Source organism: Cryptomeria japonica, unplaced genomic scaffold, assembly GCF_030272615.1.
Source record: "Cryptomeria japonica unplaced genomic scaffold, Sugi_1.0 HiC_scaffold_119, whole genome shotgun sequence".
Lineage (NCBI taxonomy): Eukaryota > Viridiplantae > Streptophyta > Pinopsida > Cupressales > Cupressaceae > Cryptomeria > Cryptomeria japonica.
The window spans coordinates 109,651-125,000 of NW_026728941.1; the positions used below are offsets into that span (position 1 = coordinate 109,651).

At 62.6% G+C, this 15,350-nt stretch overlaps 2 non-coding genes across 2 annotated transcripts; both read left to right on the top strand.

Moving 5' to 3' along the window:
• The first annotated feature begins 3,254 nt into the window (after positions 1 to 3,254).
• Positions 3,255 to 3,373, top strand: LOC131865778 (5S ribosomal RNA). The gene has a single exon (XR_009364451.1). It is a non-coding gene; the product is annotated as a 5S ribosomal RNA (ribosomal RNA).
• A 7,804-nt stretch (positions 3,374 to 11,177) lies between these two features.
• Positions 11,178 to 11,296, top strand: LOC131865779 (5S ribosomal RNA). Its single transcript, XR_009364452.1, has one exon. It is a non-coding gene; the product is annotated as a 5S ribosomal RNA (ribosomal RNA).
• The last annotated feature ends 4,054 nt before the right edge of the window (positions 11,297 to 15,350 follow it).

The following is a 15,350-nucleotide window of genomic DNA, read 5'->3' on the forward strand; positions in this document are numbered from 1 at the left end:
TGCGCACCTTTGATGCGATGCCTTCACTAATTTCCATAAAAGGCAAAAAAAAAATGAGATTTTAAAATTTCCGTTTTGAAAGATAGTGAGAAAAAGGGAATGCTGGTGCCATCTTGAGCCCGCCCTGGTGCGCAGCCCAGCCAAGGTTTGCGCACCAAGGTGCCCACCCTGGCGAAGGTGCGCGCCCGGGCAATTAACCCAACTTCCAACTTCGCGCGCGCCAGGGTGGGAGCGCACCCAACAACCGGGCCTGGGAAGAGCCAATGCGAGAAACCCCACCAAACTCTCTGACAAAAAAAGAGGGGGCGCTCCAGTAACCCCGCTTCGGAGCGCACCCTGGGCAAACCCAGCCAAGGTGCCCACCCCGGCCAAGGTGCAGGCGAGGTGCGCACCCGGGGCAAACCGGGCTCCGACAACGTGCACGCCGCACCTTGGAGCACACTTCGTAGCGCTCCCGGGTGCGCACCTCAGAGCACACCAAGGTGGGCAGCGAGGTGCGCACCTTTGATGCGCTGCCTTCACTAATTTCCAGAAAAGGCAAAAAAAAAAGGAGATTTTAAAATTTCCGTTTTGAAAGATAGTGAAAAAAACGGAACGCGCGTGCCATCTTGAGCCCGCCCTGGTGCGCAGCCCAGGTAAGGTGCCACCCTGGCAAAGGTGCGCACCCGGGCAATTAACCCTACTTCCGACTTCGTGCGCGCCAGGGTGGCAACCGGGCCTCGGAAGAGCCAATGCGAGAAACCCCACCAAACGCTCCGACAAAAAAAGAGGCGGCGCTCCAATAACCCCGCTTCGGAGCGCAGCCGGGGCAAACCAAGCCAAGGTGCCCACCCCGACGAAGGTGCACGCGAGGTGCGCACCCGGGGCAAACCGGGCTCCGACAACGTGCACGCAGCACCTTGGAGCACACTTCGAAGCACTCCCGGGTGCCCACCGGCGTTGCGCACCGTGGTGGGCAGCGAGGTGCGCACCTTTGATGCGCTGCCTTCACTAATTTCCAGAAAAAGGCAAAAAAAAATGAGATTTTAAAATTTCCGTTTTGAAAGATAGTGAAAAAAAAGGAACGCGGGTGCCATCTTGAGCCCGCCCTGGTGCGCAGCCCAGGCAAGGCATGCGCACCAAGGTGCCCACCCGAGGTGCACACCCGGGGCAAACCGGGCTCCGACTTCGTGCAGGCCGCACCTTGGAGCACACTTCGGAGCGCTCCTTGGTGCGCACCATGGTGCCCACCAGGGCGCACCCGGGGCAAACCGGGCTCCGACTTCGTGCACGCCGCACCTTGGAGCACACATCGGAGCGCTCCCAGGTTCGCACCAGCGTTGCGCACCTTTGATGCGCTGCCTTCACTAATTTCCAGAAAAGGCAAAAAAAAACGATATTTTAAAATTTCCGTTCTGAAAGATAGTGAAAAAAACGGAACGCGGGTGCCATCTTGAGCCCTTCCTGATGCGCAGCCCAGGCAAGTTGTGCGCACCAAGGTGCCCACCCTGGCGGAGGTGCGCGCCCGGGGCAAACCGGGCTCCGACTTCGTGCACTGCATGGTGCCCACCAAGGCGCGCAACCCAGCCAAGGTGCCCACCGCAGCGAAGGTGCACGCGAGGTGCGCACCCGAGGTGCACACCCGGGGCAAACCGGGCTCCGACTTCGTGCACGCCGCACCTTGGAGCACACTTCAGAGCGCTCCTTGGTACGCACCAGGGCGCGCAACCCAGCCAAGGTGCTCACCCCGGCGAAGGTGCACGCGAGGTGCGCACCCGGGGCAAACCGGGCTCGGACTTCGTGCACGCCGCACCTTGGAGCACACATCGGAGCGCTCCCGGGTTCGCACCAGCATTGCGCACCTTTGATGCGCTGCCTTCACTAATTTCCAGAAAAGGCAAAAAAAAGAAAAAAATGAGATTTTAAAATTTCCGTTTTGAAAGATAGTGAAAAAAACGGAACGCGGGTGCCATCTTGAGCCCGCCCTGGTGTGCAGCCCAGGCAAGTTGTGCGCACCAAGGCACCCACCCTGGCCAAGGTGGGTCACGGGGTGGGTCCTAGGGTGGGTAACGGGGTGGGTACTAAGGTGCGTGCCAAGGTGGGTCATAGGGTGGGTGCCAAGGTGGGCACCAGGGTGGGTGTGCACCAACCCTAGCCAGGGTAGGTCACGGGGTGGTTGTCGGGGTGGGCGTCAAGGAGCCAAGGTGGGTGGCAAGTAGCCAAGTTGCGTGCCAAGGTGGGTGTCGGGGTGGGTGCCAAGGATCCAAGGTGGGTGCCAAGGAACCAAGGTGGGTGTCTGGGTGGGTGCCGAGGTGGGAGCCAGGGTGGGTCCCAAGGTGAGTGCAAAGGTGGGTGCCAGGGTCAAGGTGAGTGCCAATGTGGGTTCCAAGGTGCCAGGGTCAGGGTGAGTGCCAATGTGGGTTCAAAGGTGCTAAGTTGGGTGCGAGGTTGGGTGCGAGGGTGGGTGGGTGCCAAGGTGTGCTAGGTGGAAGCCCGGGTGGGTCGGCATCCCATGGGTGTCGAGTTGGGTGCCTGATGGGTGCTTCTTGTCAAGTTTTAGTCGTCGGGACTCATTTCGAGCCTTAGAGGTCGTTTCTTGTCCGGTTGCCCTGTCTTCGACCTGGGAACCCAATTTTGGTCCTCGGGTCCCATTTTTTTTTGTCTCGCATCCCACTTTTGGCCTGTGGCCTTTTCGGGGTCGATTCTCGTTTTGGGCATCAGAGCATGTTTCTTCTCCTAAAACCCAATATTTGTTTATTAAGTCTCGGAACACATTTTTGTTCTCGTGGACCCATCATGGGTCTTGGAACGCATTTGTGGTCCTTGGGTCCCATTTTGCATCCCGAAACTTGTGTTTTGGTGCTTGATCCCTATTTTGGGTGCCCACCTTGCACCAAGTGCGCACCCGGGGCAAACCGAGCGCCTTGGTGCACCGGGGCAAGATCGAGCGTGCACCCGAGGCGCCCCGAACATGCACCAAGGTGCACTCGGCCCACATGTGAGCGCAGGTCGTTGCGCCCGAGGTGGTGTGTGGGCACCGCGTTGCAGACGGGACACTGCACGCACACGACGCCCCCTCCAGGTGCACGCACGTAGGCCGGGCCGGGTGCACACCCGACGCCCTAGCAAGGTGCGCGCACCCGGGCAGGGCTCACACTTGGCGAACGGGGCGCACTTCGCGAGGGAGGGTGTGCACCTCGACGGGGGTGGGTGGCCGGGGTGGATTCGCACGTGGGTCGCGGTTTGCTAAGTACACACTGCGACAAGCTCATAACGGGTGCGATCATACCAGCGTTAGTGCACCGGATCCCATCAGAACTCCGCAGTTAAGCGCGCTTGGGCCGGAGTAGTACTGGGATGGGTGACCTCCCGGGAAGTCCCGGTGTTGCACCCTTTTTTAGTTTTTCGCCGGGCGTCGCAATGCTATTTGAATAAACCTTTTGCCCGTTTGCGTTCTCGTCGGGGCCGGGCCGGGCCGGGGTGCGCTGCCCGCACTACCGCGCGCGCGGGGGCGACACCGAGCGCGCACCCGAGGCGCCCCGAGCACACAGGCCACGGTGCAACCCGGGCGTTGTGCGCGCACCCCGGTGCGCCCGAGGTGCTGCGCGCGCACCCAGGTGAAATCGGTGTGCACCTCGGCCAGTGCGCGCTCGGTCGAGTCGCGCACGTTGGCCAAGGTGCACGGTGATGTTTCTTACTCTAAGGTTCCGCACCAGACGCCCGGGACAGGTGAGCGAAGCTGGGCGGGGCCGGGTGCGCGGCCGGGGCAGGTGCACGCAGCTGGAGAGAGCTTTGGAGCACACTTCGGAGCGCACCAATGATGCGCTCCATTCAAAAGTTTCCTGAAAAGGCAAAAAAAGTTGAGATTATAGAATTTCCCACTTGAGAGATTGTAAAAAAAAAAAATTTAAAATGAAGGAAACGCGGGTGCCAAGGTGTGCGCAGCCCAGCCAAGGTGTGCGCACCAAGGCGCCCACCCTGGCGAAGGTGCACGCAAGGTGCGCACCCGAGGCAAACCGGACAATTAACCCAACTTTCGACTTCGCGCGCACCTTGGAGCGCACTTCGGAGCGCTCCTTGGTGCGCACCAATCTTGGGCACCTCGGAGTGCACCATGGCGCCCACCAAGGTGCGCACCCGGGGCAAACCGAGCTCCGACTTCGTGCGCACCTTGGAGCGCACGAAAGGTGCGCACCATGGCGCCCACCAAGGTGCGCAGCCCAGCCAAGGCGTGCGCATCAAGGTGCGCACCCTGGCGAAGGTGCGCACCCGGGGCAAACCGAGCTCCGACTTCGTGCGCACCTTGGAGCGCACAAAAGGTGCGCAACCCAGCCAAGGTGTGCGCACCCCGGTCAAACCGAGCTCCGAATCGTGCGCACCAGAGGTGCACGCCATCGTGCGCACCTTGGAGCACACTTCGGAGCCCTCCTTGGTGCGCGCCGATGTTGCGCACCTCGGAGCGCACCCGGGGAAAACAATGCAATTAACCCGACTTTCGACTTCGTGGGCACCTCGGAGCGCTCTCGGGTTCGCACCTCGGAGCACACCGAGGTGCGCACCTTTGATGCGCTGCCTTCACCAATTTCCAGAAAAGGCAAGAAAACATTGAGAAGGTGTGCGCACCGAGGTGCCCACCCTGGCGAAGGTGCACGCGAGGTGCGCACCCGGGGCAAACCGGGCTCCGACTTCGTGCACGCCGCACCTTGGAGCACACTTCGGAGCGCTCCTTGGTGCGCACCAGGGCGCGCAACCCAGCCGAGGTGCCCACCCCGGCGAAGGTGCACGCGAGGTGCGCACCCGGGGCAAACCGGGCTCCGACTTCGTGCACGCCATGGTGCCCACCGCGGCGAAGGTGCACGCGAGGTGCGCACCCGGGGCAAACCGGGCTCCGACTTCGTGCACGCCGCACCTTGGAGCACACTTCGGAGCGCTCCTTGGTGCGCACCATGGTGCCCACCAGGGCGCGCAACCCCGCCGAAGGTGCACGCGAGGTGCGCACCCGGGGCAAACCGGGCTCCGACTTCGTGCACGCCGCACCTTGGAGCACACTTCGGAGCGCTCCTTGGTGCGCACCATGGTGCCCACCAGGGCGCGCAACCCCGCCGAAGGTGCACGCAAGGTGCGCACCCGGGGCAAACCGGGCTCCGACTTCGTGCACGCCATGGTGCGCACCGCGGCGAAGGTGCGCACCCGGGGCAAACCGGGCTCCGACTTCGTGCACGCCGCACCTTGGAGCACACTTCGGAGCGCTCCTTGGTGCGCACCAGGGCGCGCAACCCAGCCGAGGTGCCCACCCCGGCGAAGGTGCACGCGAGGTGCGTACCCGGGGCAAACCGGGCTCCGACTTCGTGCACGCCGCACCTTGGAGCACACTTCGGAGCGCTCCTTGGTGCGCACCATGGTGCCCACCAGGCCGCGCAACCCAGCCAAGGTGTGCGCACCAAGGTGCACGCGAGGTGCGCACCCGGGGCAAACCGGGGTCCGACTTCGTGCACGCCGCACCTTGGAGCACACATCGGGGCGCTCCCGGGTTCGCACCGGCGTTGCGCACCGTGGTGGGCACCTCGGAGCACACCAAGGTGGGCAGCGAGGTGCGCACCTTTGATGCGATGCCTTCACTAATTTCCATAAAAGGCAAAAAAAAAACGAGATTTTAAAATTTCCGTTTTGAAAGATAGTGAGAAAAAGGGAATGCTGGTGCCATCTTGAGCCCGCCCTGGTGCGCAGCCCAGCCAAGGTGTGCGCACCAAGGTGCCCACCCTGGCGAAGGTGCGCGCCCGGGCAATTAACCCAACTTCCAACTTCGCGCGCGCCAGGGTGGGAGCGCACCCAACAACCGGGCCTGGGAAGAGCCAATGCGAGAAACCCCACCAAACGCTCTGACAAAAAAAGAGGGGGCGCTCCAGTAACCCCGCTTCGGAGCGCACCCTGGGCAAACCCAGCCAAGGTGCCCACCCCGGCCAAGGTGCAGGCGAGGTGCGCACCCGGGGCAAACCGGGCTCCGACAACGTGCACGCCGCACCTTGGAGCACACTTCGTAGCGCTCCCGGGTGCGCACCTCAGAGCACACCAAGGTGGGCAGCGAGGTGCGCACCTTTGATGCGCTGCCTTCACTAATTTCCAGAAAAGGCAAAAAAAAAAGGAGATTTTAAAATTTCCGTTTTGAAAGATAGTGAAAAAAACGGAACGCGCGTGCCATCTTGAGCCCGCCCTGGTGCGCAGCCCAGGTAAGGTGCCCACCCTGGCAAAGGTGCGCACCCGGGCAATTAACCCTACTTCCGACTTCGTGCGCGCCAGGGTGGCAACCGGGCCTCGGAAGAGCCAATGCGAGAAACCCCACCAAACGCTCCGACAAAAAAAGAGGCGGCGCTCCAATAACCCCGCTTCGGAGCGCAGCCGGGGCAAACCCAGCCAAGGTGCCCACCCCGACGAAGGTGCACGCGAGGTGCGCACCCGGGGCAAACCGGGCTCCGACAACGTGCACGCAGCACCTTGGAGCACACTTCGAAGCACTCCCGGGTGCCCACCGGCGTTGCGCACCGTGGTGGGCAGCGAGGTGCGCACCTTTGATGCGCTGCCTTCACTAATTTCCAGAAAAAGGCAAACAAAAATGAGATTTTAAAATTTCCGTTTTGAAAGATAGTGAAAAAAAAGGAACGCGGGTGCCATCTTGAGCCCGCCCTGGTGCGCAGCCCAGGCAAGGCATGCGCACCAAGGTGCCCACCCGAGGTGCACACGCGGGGCAAACCGGGCTCCGACTTCGTGCAGGCCGCACCTTGGAGCACACTTCGGAGCGCTCCTTGGTGCGCACCATGGTGCCCACCAGGGCGCGCAACCCAGCCAAGGTCTGCACACCAAGGTGCCCACCCCGGCGAAGGTGCACGCGAGGTGCGCACCCGGGGCAAACCGGGCTCCGACTTCGTGCACGCCATGGTGCCCACCGCGGCGAAGGTGCACGCGAGGTGCGCACCCGGGGCAAACCGGGCTCCGACTTCGTGCACGCCGCACCTTGGAGCACACTTCGGAGCGCTCCTTGGTGCGCACCATGGTGCCCACCAGGGCGCGCAACCCAGCCAAGGTGTGCGCACCAAGGTGCACGCGAGGTGCGCACCCGGGGCAAACCGGGGTCCGACTTCGTGCACGCCGCACCTTGGAGCACACATCGGAGCGCTCCCAGGTTCGCACCAGCGTTGCGCACCTTTGATGCGCTGCCTTCACTAATTTCCAGAAAAGGCAAAAAAAAACGATATTTTAAAATTTCCGTTCTGAAAGATAGTGAAAAAAACGGAACGCGGGTGCCATCTTGAGCCCTTCCTGGTGCGCAGCCCAGGCAAGTTGTGCGCACCAAGGTGCCCACCCTGGCGGAGGTGCGCGCCCGGGGCAAACCGGGCTCCGACTTCGTGCACTGCATGGTGCCCACCAAGGCGCGCAACCCAGCCAAGGTGCCCACCGCAGCGAAGGTGCACGCGAGGTGCACACCCGGGGCAAACCGGGCTCCGACTTCGTGCACGCCGCACCTTGGAGCACACTTCAGAGCGCTCCTTGGTGCGCACCAGGGCGCGCAACCCAGCCGAGGTGCCCACCCCGGCGAAGGTGCACGCGAGGTGCGCACCCGGGGCAAACCGGGCTCCGACTTCGTGCACGCCATGGTGCCCACCGCGGCGAAGGTGCGCACCCGGGGCAAACCGGGCTCCGACTTCGTGCACGCCGCACCTTGGAGCACACTTCGGAGCGCTCCTTGGTGCGCACCATGGTGCCCACCAGGCCGCGCAACCCAGCCAAGGTGTGCGCACCAAGGTGCACGCGAGGTGCGCACCCGGGGCAAACCGGGGTCCGACTTCGTGCACGCCGCACCTTGGAGCACACATCGGGGCGCTCCCGGGTTCGCACCGGCGTTGCGCACCGTGGTGGGCACCTCGGAGCACACCAAGGTGGGCAGCGAGGTGCGCACCTTTGATGCGATGCCTTCACTAATTTCCATAAAAGGCAAAAAAAAAATGAGATTTTAAAATTTCCGTTTTGAAAGATAGTGAGAAAAAGGGAATGCTGGTGCCATCTTGAGCCCGCCCTGGTGCGCAGCCCAGCCAAGGTTTGCGCACCAAGGTGCCCACCCTGGCGAAGGTGCGCGCCCGGGCAATTAACCCAACTTCCAACTTCGCGCGCGCCAGGGTGGGAGCGCACCCAACAACCGGGCCTGGGAAGAGCCAATGCGAGAAACCCCACCAAACTCTCTGACAAAAAAAGAGGGGGCGCTCCAGTAACCCCGCTTCGGAGCGCACCCTGGGCAAACCCAGCCAAGGTGCCCACCCCGGCCAAGGTGCAGGCGAGGTGCGCACCCGGGGCAAACCGGGCTCCGACAACGTGCACGCCGCACCTTGGAGCACACTTCGTAGCGCTCCCGGGTGCGCACCTCAGAGCACACCAAGGTGGGCAGCGAGGTGCGCACCTTTGATGCGCTGCCTTCACTAATTTCCAGAAAAGGCAAAAAAAAAAGGAGATTTTAAAATTTCCGTTTTGAAAGATAGTGAAAAAAACGGAACGCGCGTGCCATCTTGAGCCCGCCCTGGTGCGCAGCCCAGGTAAGGTGCCACCCTGGCAAAGGTGCGCACCCGGGCAATTAACCCTACTTCCGACTTCGTGCGCGCCAGGGTGGCAACCGGGCCTCGGAAGAGCCAATGCGAGAAACCCCACCAAACGCTCCGACAAAAAAAGAGGCGGCGCTCCAATAACCCCGCTTCGGAGCGCAGCCGGGGCAAACCAAGCCAAGGTGCCCACCCCGACGAAGGTGCACGCGAGGTGCGCACCCGGGGCAAACCGGGCTCCGACAACGTGCACGCAGCACCTTGGAGCACACTTCGAAGCACTCCCGGGTGCCCACCGGCGTTGCGCACCGTGGTGGGCAGCGAGGTGCGCACCTTTGATGCGCTGCCTTCACTAATTTCCAGAAAAAGGCAAAAAAAAATGAGATTTTAAAATTTCCGTTTTGAAAGATAGTGAAAAAAAAGGAACGCGGGTGCCATCTTGAGCCCGCCCTGGTGCGCAGCCCAGGCAAGGCATGCGCACCAAGGTGCCCACCCGAGGTGCACACCCGGGGCAAACCGGGCTCCGACTTCGTGCAGGCCGCACCTTGGAGCACACTTCGGAGCGCTCCTTGGTGCGCACCATGGTGCCCACCAGGGCGCACCCGGGGCAAACCGGGCTCCGACTTCGTGCACGCCGCACCTTGGAGCACACATCGGAGCGCTCCCAGGTTCGCACCAGCGTTGCGCACCTTTGATGCGCTGCCTTCACTAATTTCCAGAAAAGGCAAAAAAAAACGATATTTTAAAATTTCCGTTCTGAAAGATAGTGAAAAAAACGGAACGCGGGTGCCATCTTGAGCCCTTCCTGGTGCGCAGCCCAGGCAAGTTGTGCGCACCAAGGTGCCCACCCTGGCGGAGGTGCGCGCCCGGGGCAAACCGGGCTCCGACTTCGTGCACTGCATGGTGCCCACCAAGGCGCGCAACCCAGCCAAGGTGCCCACCGCAGCGAAGGTGCACGCGAGGTGCGCACCCGAGGTGCACACCCGGGGCAAACCGGGCTCCGACTTCGTGCACGCCGCACCTTGGAGCACACTTCAGAGCGCTCCTTGGTACGCACCAGGGCGCGCAACCCAGCCAAGGTGCTCACCCCGGCGAAGGTGCACGCGAGGTGCGCACCCGGGGCAAACCGGGCTCGAACTTCGTGCACGCCGCACCTTGGAGCACACATCGGAGCGCTCCCGGGTTCGCACCAGCATTGCGCACCTTTGATGCGCTGCCTTCACTAATTTCCAGAAAAGGCAAAAAAAAGAAAAAAATGAGATTTTAAAATTTCCGTTTTGAAAGATAGTGAAAAAAACGGAACGCGGGTGCCATCTTGAGCCCGCCCTGGTGTGCAGCCCAGGCAAGTTGTGCGCACCAAGGCACCCACCCTGGCCAAGGTGGGTCACGGGGTGGGTCCTAGGGTGGGTAACGGGGTGGGTACTAAGGTGCGTGCCAAGGTGGGTCATAGGGTGGGTGCCAAGGTGGGCACCAGGGTGGGTGTGCACCAACCCTAGCCAGGGTAGGTCACGGGGTGGTTGTCGGGGTGGGCGTCAAGGAGCCAAGGTGGGTGGCAAGTAGCCAAGTTGCGTGCCAAGGTGGGTGTCGGGGTGGGTGCCAAGGATCCAAGGTGGGTGCCAAGGAACCAAGGTGGGTGTCTGGGTGGGTGCCGAGGTGGGAGCCAGGGTGGGTCCCAAGGTGAGTGCAAAGGTGGGTGCCAGGGTCAAGGTGAGTGCCAATGTGGGTTCCAAGGTGCCAGGGTCAGGGTGAGTGCCAATGTGGGTTCAAAGGTGCTAAGTTGGGTGCGAGGTTGGGTGCGAGGGTGGGTGGGTGCCAAGGTGTGCTAGGTGGAAGCCCGGGTGGGTCGGCATCCCATGGGTGTCGAGTTGGGTGCCTGATGGGTGCTTCTTGTCAAGTTTTAGTCGTCGGGACTCATTTCGAGCCTTAGAGGTCGTTTCTTGTCCGGTTGCCCTGTCTTCGACCTGGGAACCCAATTTTGGTCCTCGGGTCCCATTTTTTTTTGTCTCGCATCCCACTTTTGGCCTGTGGCCTTTTCGGGGTCGATTCTCGTTTTGGGCATCAGAGCATGTTTCTTCTCCTAAAACCCAATATTTGTTTATTAAGTCTCGGAACACATTTTTGTTCTCGTGGACCCATCATGGGTCTTGGAACGCATTTGTGGTCCTTGGGTCCCATTTTGCATCCCGAAACTTGTGTTTTGGTGCTTGATCCCTATTTTGGGTGCCCACCTTGCACCAAGTGCGCACCCGGGGCAAACCGAGCGCCTTGGTGCACCGGGGCAAGATTGAGCGTGCACCCGAGGCGCCCCGAACATGCACCAAGGTGCACTCGGCCCACATGTGAGCGCAGGTCGTTGCGCCCGAGGTGGTGTGTGGGCACCGCGTTGCAGACGGGACACTGCACGCACACGACGCCCCCTCCAGGTGCACGCACGTAGGCCGGGCCGGGTGCACACCCGACGCCCTAGCAAGGTGCGCGCACCCGGGCAGGGCTCACACTTGGCGAACGGGGCGCACTTCGCGAGGGAGGGTGTGCACCTCGACGGGGGTGGGTGGCCGGGGTGGATTCGCACGTGGGTCGCGGTTTGCTAAGTACACACTGCGACAAGCTCATAACGGGTGCGATCATACCAGCGTTAGTGCACCGGATCCCATCAGAACTCCGCAGTTAAGCGCGCTTGGGCCGGAGTAGTACTGGGATGGGTGACCTCCCGGGAAGTCCCGGTGTTGCACCCTTTTTTAGTTTTTCGCCGGGCGTCGCAATGCTATTTGAATAAACCTTTTGCCCGTTTGCGTTCTCGTCGGGGCCGGGCCGGGCCGGGGTGCGCTGCCCGCACTACCGCGCGCGCGGGGGCGACACCGAGCGCGCACCCGAGGCGCCCCGAGCACACAGGCCACGGTGCAACCCGGGCGTTGTGCGCGCACCCCGGTGCGCCCGAGGTGCTGCGCGCGCACCCAGGTGAAATCGGTGTGCACCTCGGCCAGTGCGCGCTCGGTCGAGTCGCGCACGTTGGCCAAGGTGCACGGTGATGTTTCTTACTCTAAGGTTCCGCACCAGACGCCCGGGACAGGTGAGCGAAGCTGGGCGGGGCCGGGTGCGCGGCCGGGGCAGGTGCACGCAGCTGGAGAGAGCTTTGGAGCACACTTCGGAGCGCACCAATGATGCGCTCCATTCAAAAGTTTCCTGAAAAGGCAAAAAAAGTTGAGATTATAGAATTTCCCACTTGAGAGATTGTAAAAAAAAAAAATTTAAAATGAAGGAAACGCGGGTGCCAAGGTGTGCGCAGCCCAGCCAAGGTGTGCGCACCAAGGCGCCCACCCTGGCGAAGGTGCACGCAAGGTGCGCACCCGAGGCAAACCGGACAATTAACCCAACTTTCGACTTCGCGCGCACCTTGGAGCGCACTTCGGAGCGCTCCTTGGTGCGCACCAATCTTGGGCACCTCGGAGTGCACCATGGCGCCCACCAAGGTGCGCACCCGGGGCAAACCGAGCTCCGACTTCGTGCGCACCTTGGAGCGCACGAAAGGTGCGCACCATGGCGCCCACCAAGGTGCGCAGCCCAGCCAAGGCGTGCGCATCAAGGTGCGCACCCTGGCGAAGGTGCGCACCCGGGGCAAACCGAGCTCCGACTTCGTGCGCACCTTGGAGCGCACAAAAGGTGCGCAACCCAGCCAAGGTGTGCGCACCCCGGTCAAACCGAGCTCCGAATCGTGCGCACCAGAGGTGCACGCCATCGTGCGCACCTTGGAGCACACTTCGGAGCCCTCCTTGGTGCGCGCCGATGTTGCGCACCTCGGAGCGCACCCGGGGAAAACAATGCAATTAACCCGACTTTCGACTTCGTGGGCACCTCGGAGCGCTCTCGGGTTCGCACCTCGGAGCACACCGAGGTGCGCACCTTTGATGCGCTGCCTTCACCAATTTCCAGAAAAGGCAAGAAAACATTGAGAAGGTGTGCGCACCGAGGTGCCCACCCTGGCGAAGGTGCACGCGAGGTGCGCACCCGGGGCAAACCGGGCTCCGACTTCGTGCACGCCGCACCTTGGAGCACACTTCGGAGCGCTCCTTGGTGCGCACCAGGGCGCGCAACCCAGCCGAGGTGCCCACCCCGGCGAAGGTGCACGCGAGGTGCGCACCCGGGGCAAACCGGGCTCCGACTTCGTGCACGCCATGGTGCCCACCGCGGCGAAGGTGCACGCGAGGTGCGCACCCGGGGCAAACCGGGCTCCGACTTCGTGCACGCCGCACCTTGGAGCACACTTCGGAGCGCTCCTTGGTGCGCACCATGGTGCCCACCAGGGCGCGCAACCCCGCCGAAGGTGCACGCGAGGTGCGCACCCGGGGCAAACCGGGCTCCGACTTCGTGCACGCCGCACCTTGGAGCACACTTCGGAGCGCTCCTTGGTGCGCACCATGGTGCCCACCAGGGCGCGCAACCCCGCCGAAGGTGCACGCGAGGTGCGCACCCGGGGCAAACCGGGCTCCGACTTCGTGCACGCCATGGTGCGCACCGCGGCGAAGGTGCGCACCCGGGGCAAACCGGGCTCCGACTTCGTGCACGCCGCACCTTGGAGCACACTTCGGAGCGCTCCTTGGTGCGCACCAGGGCGCGCAACCCAGCCGAGGTGCCCACCCCGGCGAAGGTGCACGCGAGGTGCGTACCCGGGGCAAACCGGGCTCCGACTTCGTGCACGCCGCACCTTGGAGCACACTTCGGAGCGCTCCTTGGTGCGCACCATGGTGCCCACCAGGCCGCGCAACCCAGCCAAGGTGTGCGCACCAAGGTGCACGCGAGGTGCGCACCCGGGGCAAACCGGGGTCCGACTTCGTGCACGCCGCACCTTGGAGCACACATCGGGGCGCTCCCGGGTTCGCACCGGCGTTGCGCACCGTGGTGGGCACCTCGGAGCACACCAAGGTGGGCAGCGAGGTGCGCACCTTTGATGCGATGCCTTCACTAATTTCCATAAAAGGCAAAAAAAAAACGAGATTTTAAAATTTCCGTTTTGAAAGATAGTGAGAAAAAGGGAATGCTGGTGCCATCTTGAGCCCGCCCTGGTGCGCAGCCCAGCCAAGGTGTGCGCACCAAGGTGCCCACCCTGGCGAAGGTGCGCGCCCGGGCAATTAACCCAACTTCCAACTTCGCGCGCGCCAGGGTGGGAGCGCACCCAACAACCGGGCCTGGGAAGAGCCAATGCGAGAAACCCCACCAAACGCTCTGACAAAAAAAGAGGGGGCGCTCCAGTAACCCCGCTTCGGAGCGCACCCTGGGCAAACCCAGCCAAGGTGCCCACCCCGGCCAAGGTGCAGGCGAGGTGCGCACCCGGGGCAAACCGGGCTCCGACAACGTGCACGCCGCACCTTGGAGCACACTTCGTAGCGCTCCCGGGTGCGCACCTCAGAGCACACCAAGGTGGGCAGCGAGGTGCGCACCTTTGATGCGCTGCCTTCACTAATTTCCAGAAAAGGCAAAAAAAAAAGGAGATTTTAAAATTTCCGTTTTGAAAGATAGTGAAAAAAACGGAACGCGCGTGCCATCTTGAGCCCGCCCTGGTGCGCAGCCCAGGTAAGGTGCCCACCCTGGCAAAGGTGCGCACCCGGGCAATTAACCCTACTTCCGACTTCGTGCGCGCCAGGGTGGCAACCGGGCCTCGGAAGAGCCAATGCGAGAAACCCCACCAAACGCTCCGACAAAAAAAGAGGCGGCGCTCCAATAACCCCGCTTCGGAGCGCAGCCGGGGCAAACCCAGCCAAGGTGCCCACCCCGACGAAGGTGCACGCGAGGTGCGCACCCGGGGCAAACCGGGCTCCGACAACGTGCACGCAGCACCTTGGAGCACACTTCGAAGCACTCCCGGGTGCCCACCGGCGTTGCGCACCGTGGTGGGCAGCGAGGTGCGCACCTTTGATGCGCTGCCTTCACTAATTTCCAGAAAAAGGCAAACAAAAATGAGATTTTAAAATTTCCGTTTTGAAAGATAGTGAAAAAAAAGGAACGCGGGTGCCATCTTGAGCCCGCCCTGGTGCGCAGCCCAGGCAAGGCATGCGCACCAAGGTGCCCACCCGAGGTGCACACGCGGGGCAAACCGGGCTCCGACTTCGTGCAGGCCGCACCTTGGAGCACACTTCGGAGCGCTCCTTGGTGCGCACCATGGTGCCCACCAGGGCGCGCAACCCAGCCAAGGTCTGCACACCAAGGTGCCCACCCCGGCGAAGGTGCACGCGAGGTGCGCACCCGGGGCAAACCGGGCTCCGACTTCGTGCACGCCATGGTGCCCACCGCGGCGAAGGTGCACGCGAGGTGCGCACCCGGGGCAAACCGGGCTCCGACTTCGTGCACGCCGCACCTTGGAGCACACTTCGGAGCGCTCCTTGGTGCGCACCATGGTGCCCACCAGGGCGCGCAACCCAGCCAAGGTGTGCGCACCAAGGTGCACGCGAGGTGCGCACCCGGGGCAAACCGGGGTCCGACTTCGTGCACGCCACACCTTGGAGCACACATCGGAGCGCTCCCAGGTTCGCACCAGCGTTGCGCACCTTTGATGCGCTGCCTTCACTAATTTCCAGAAAAGGCAAAAAAAAACGAGATTTTAAAATTTCCGTTCTGAAAGATAGTGAAAAAAACGGAACGCGGGTGCCATCTTGAGCCCTTCCTGGTGCGCAGCCCAGGCAAGTTGTGCGCACCAAGGTGCCCACCCTGGCGGAGGTGCGCGCCCGGGGCAATCCGGGCTCCGACTTCGTGCACTGCATGGTGCCCACCAAGGCGCGCAACCCAGCCAAGGTGCCC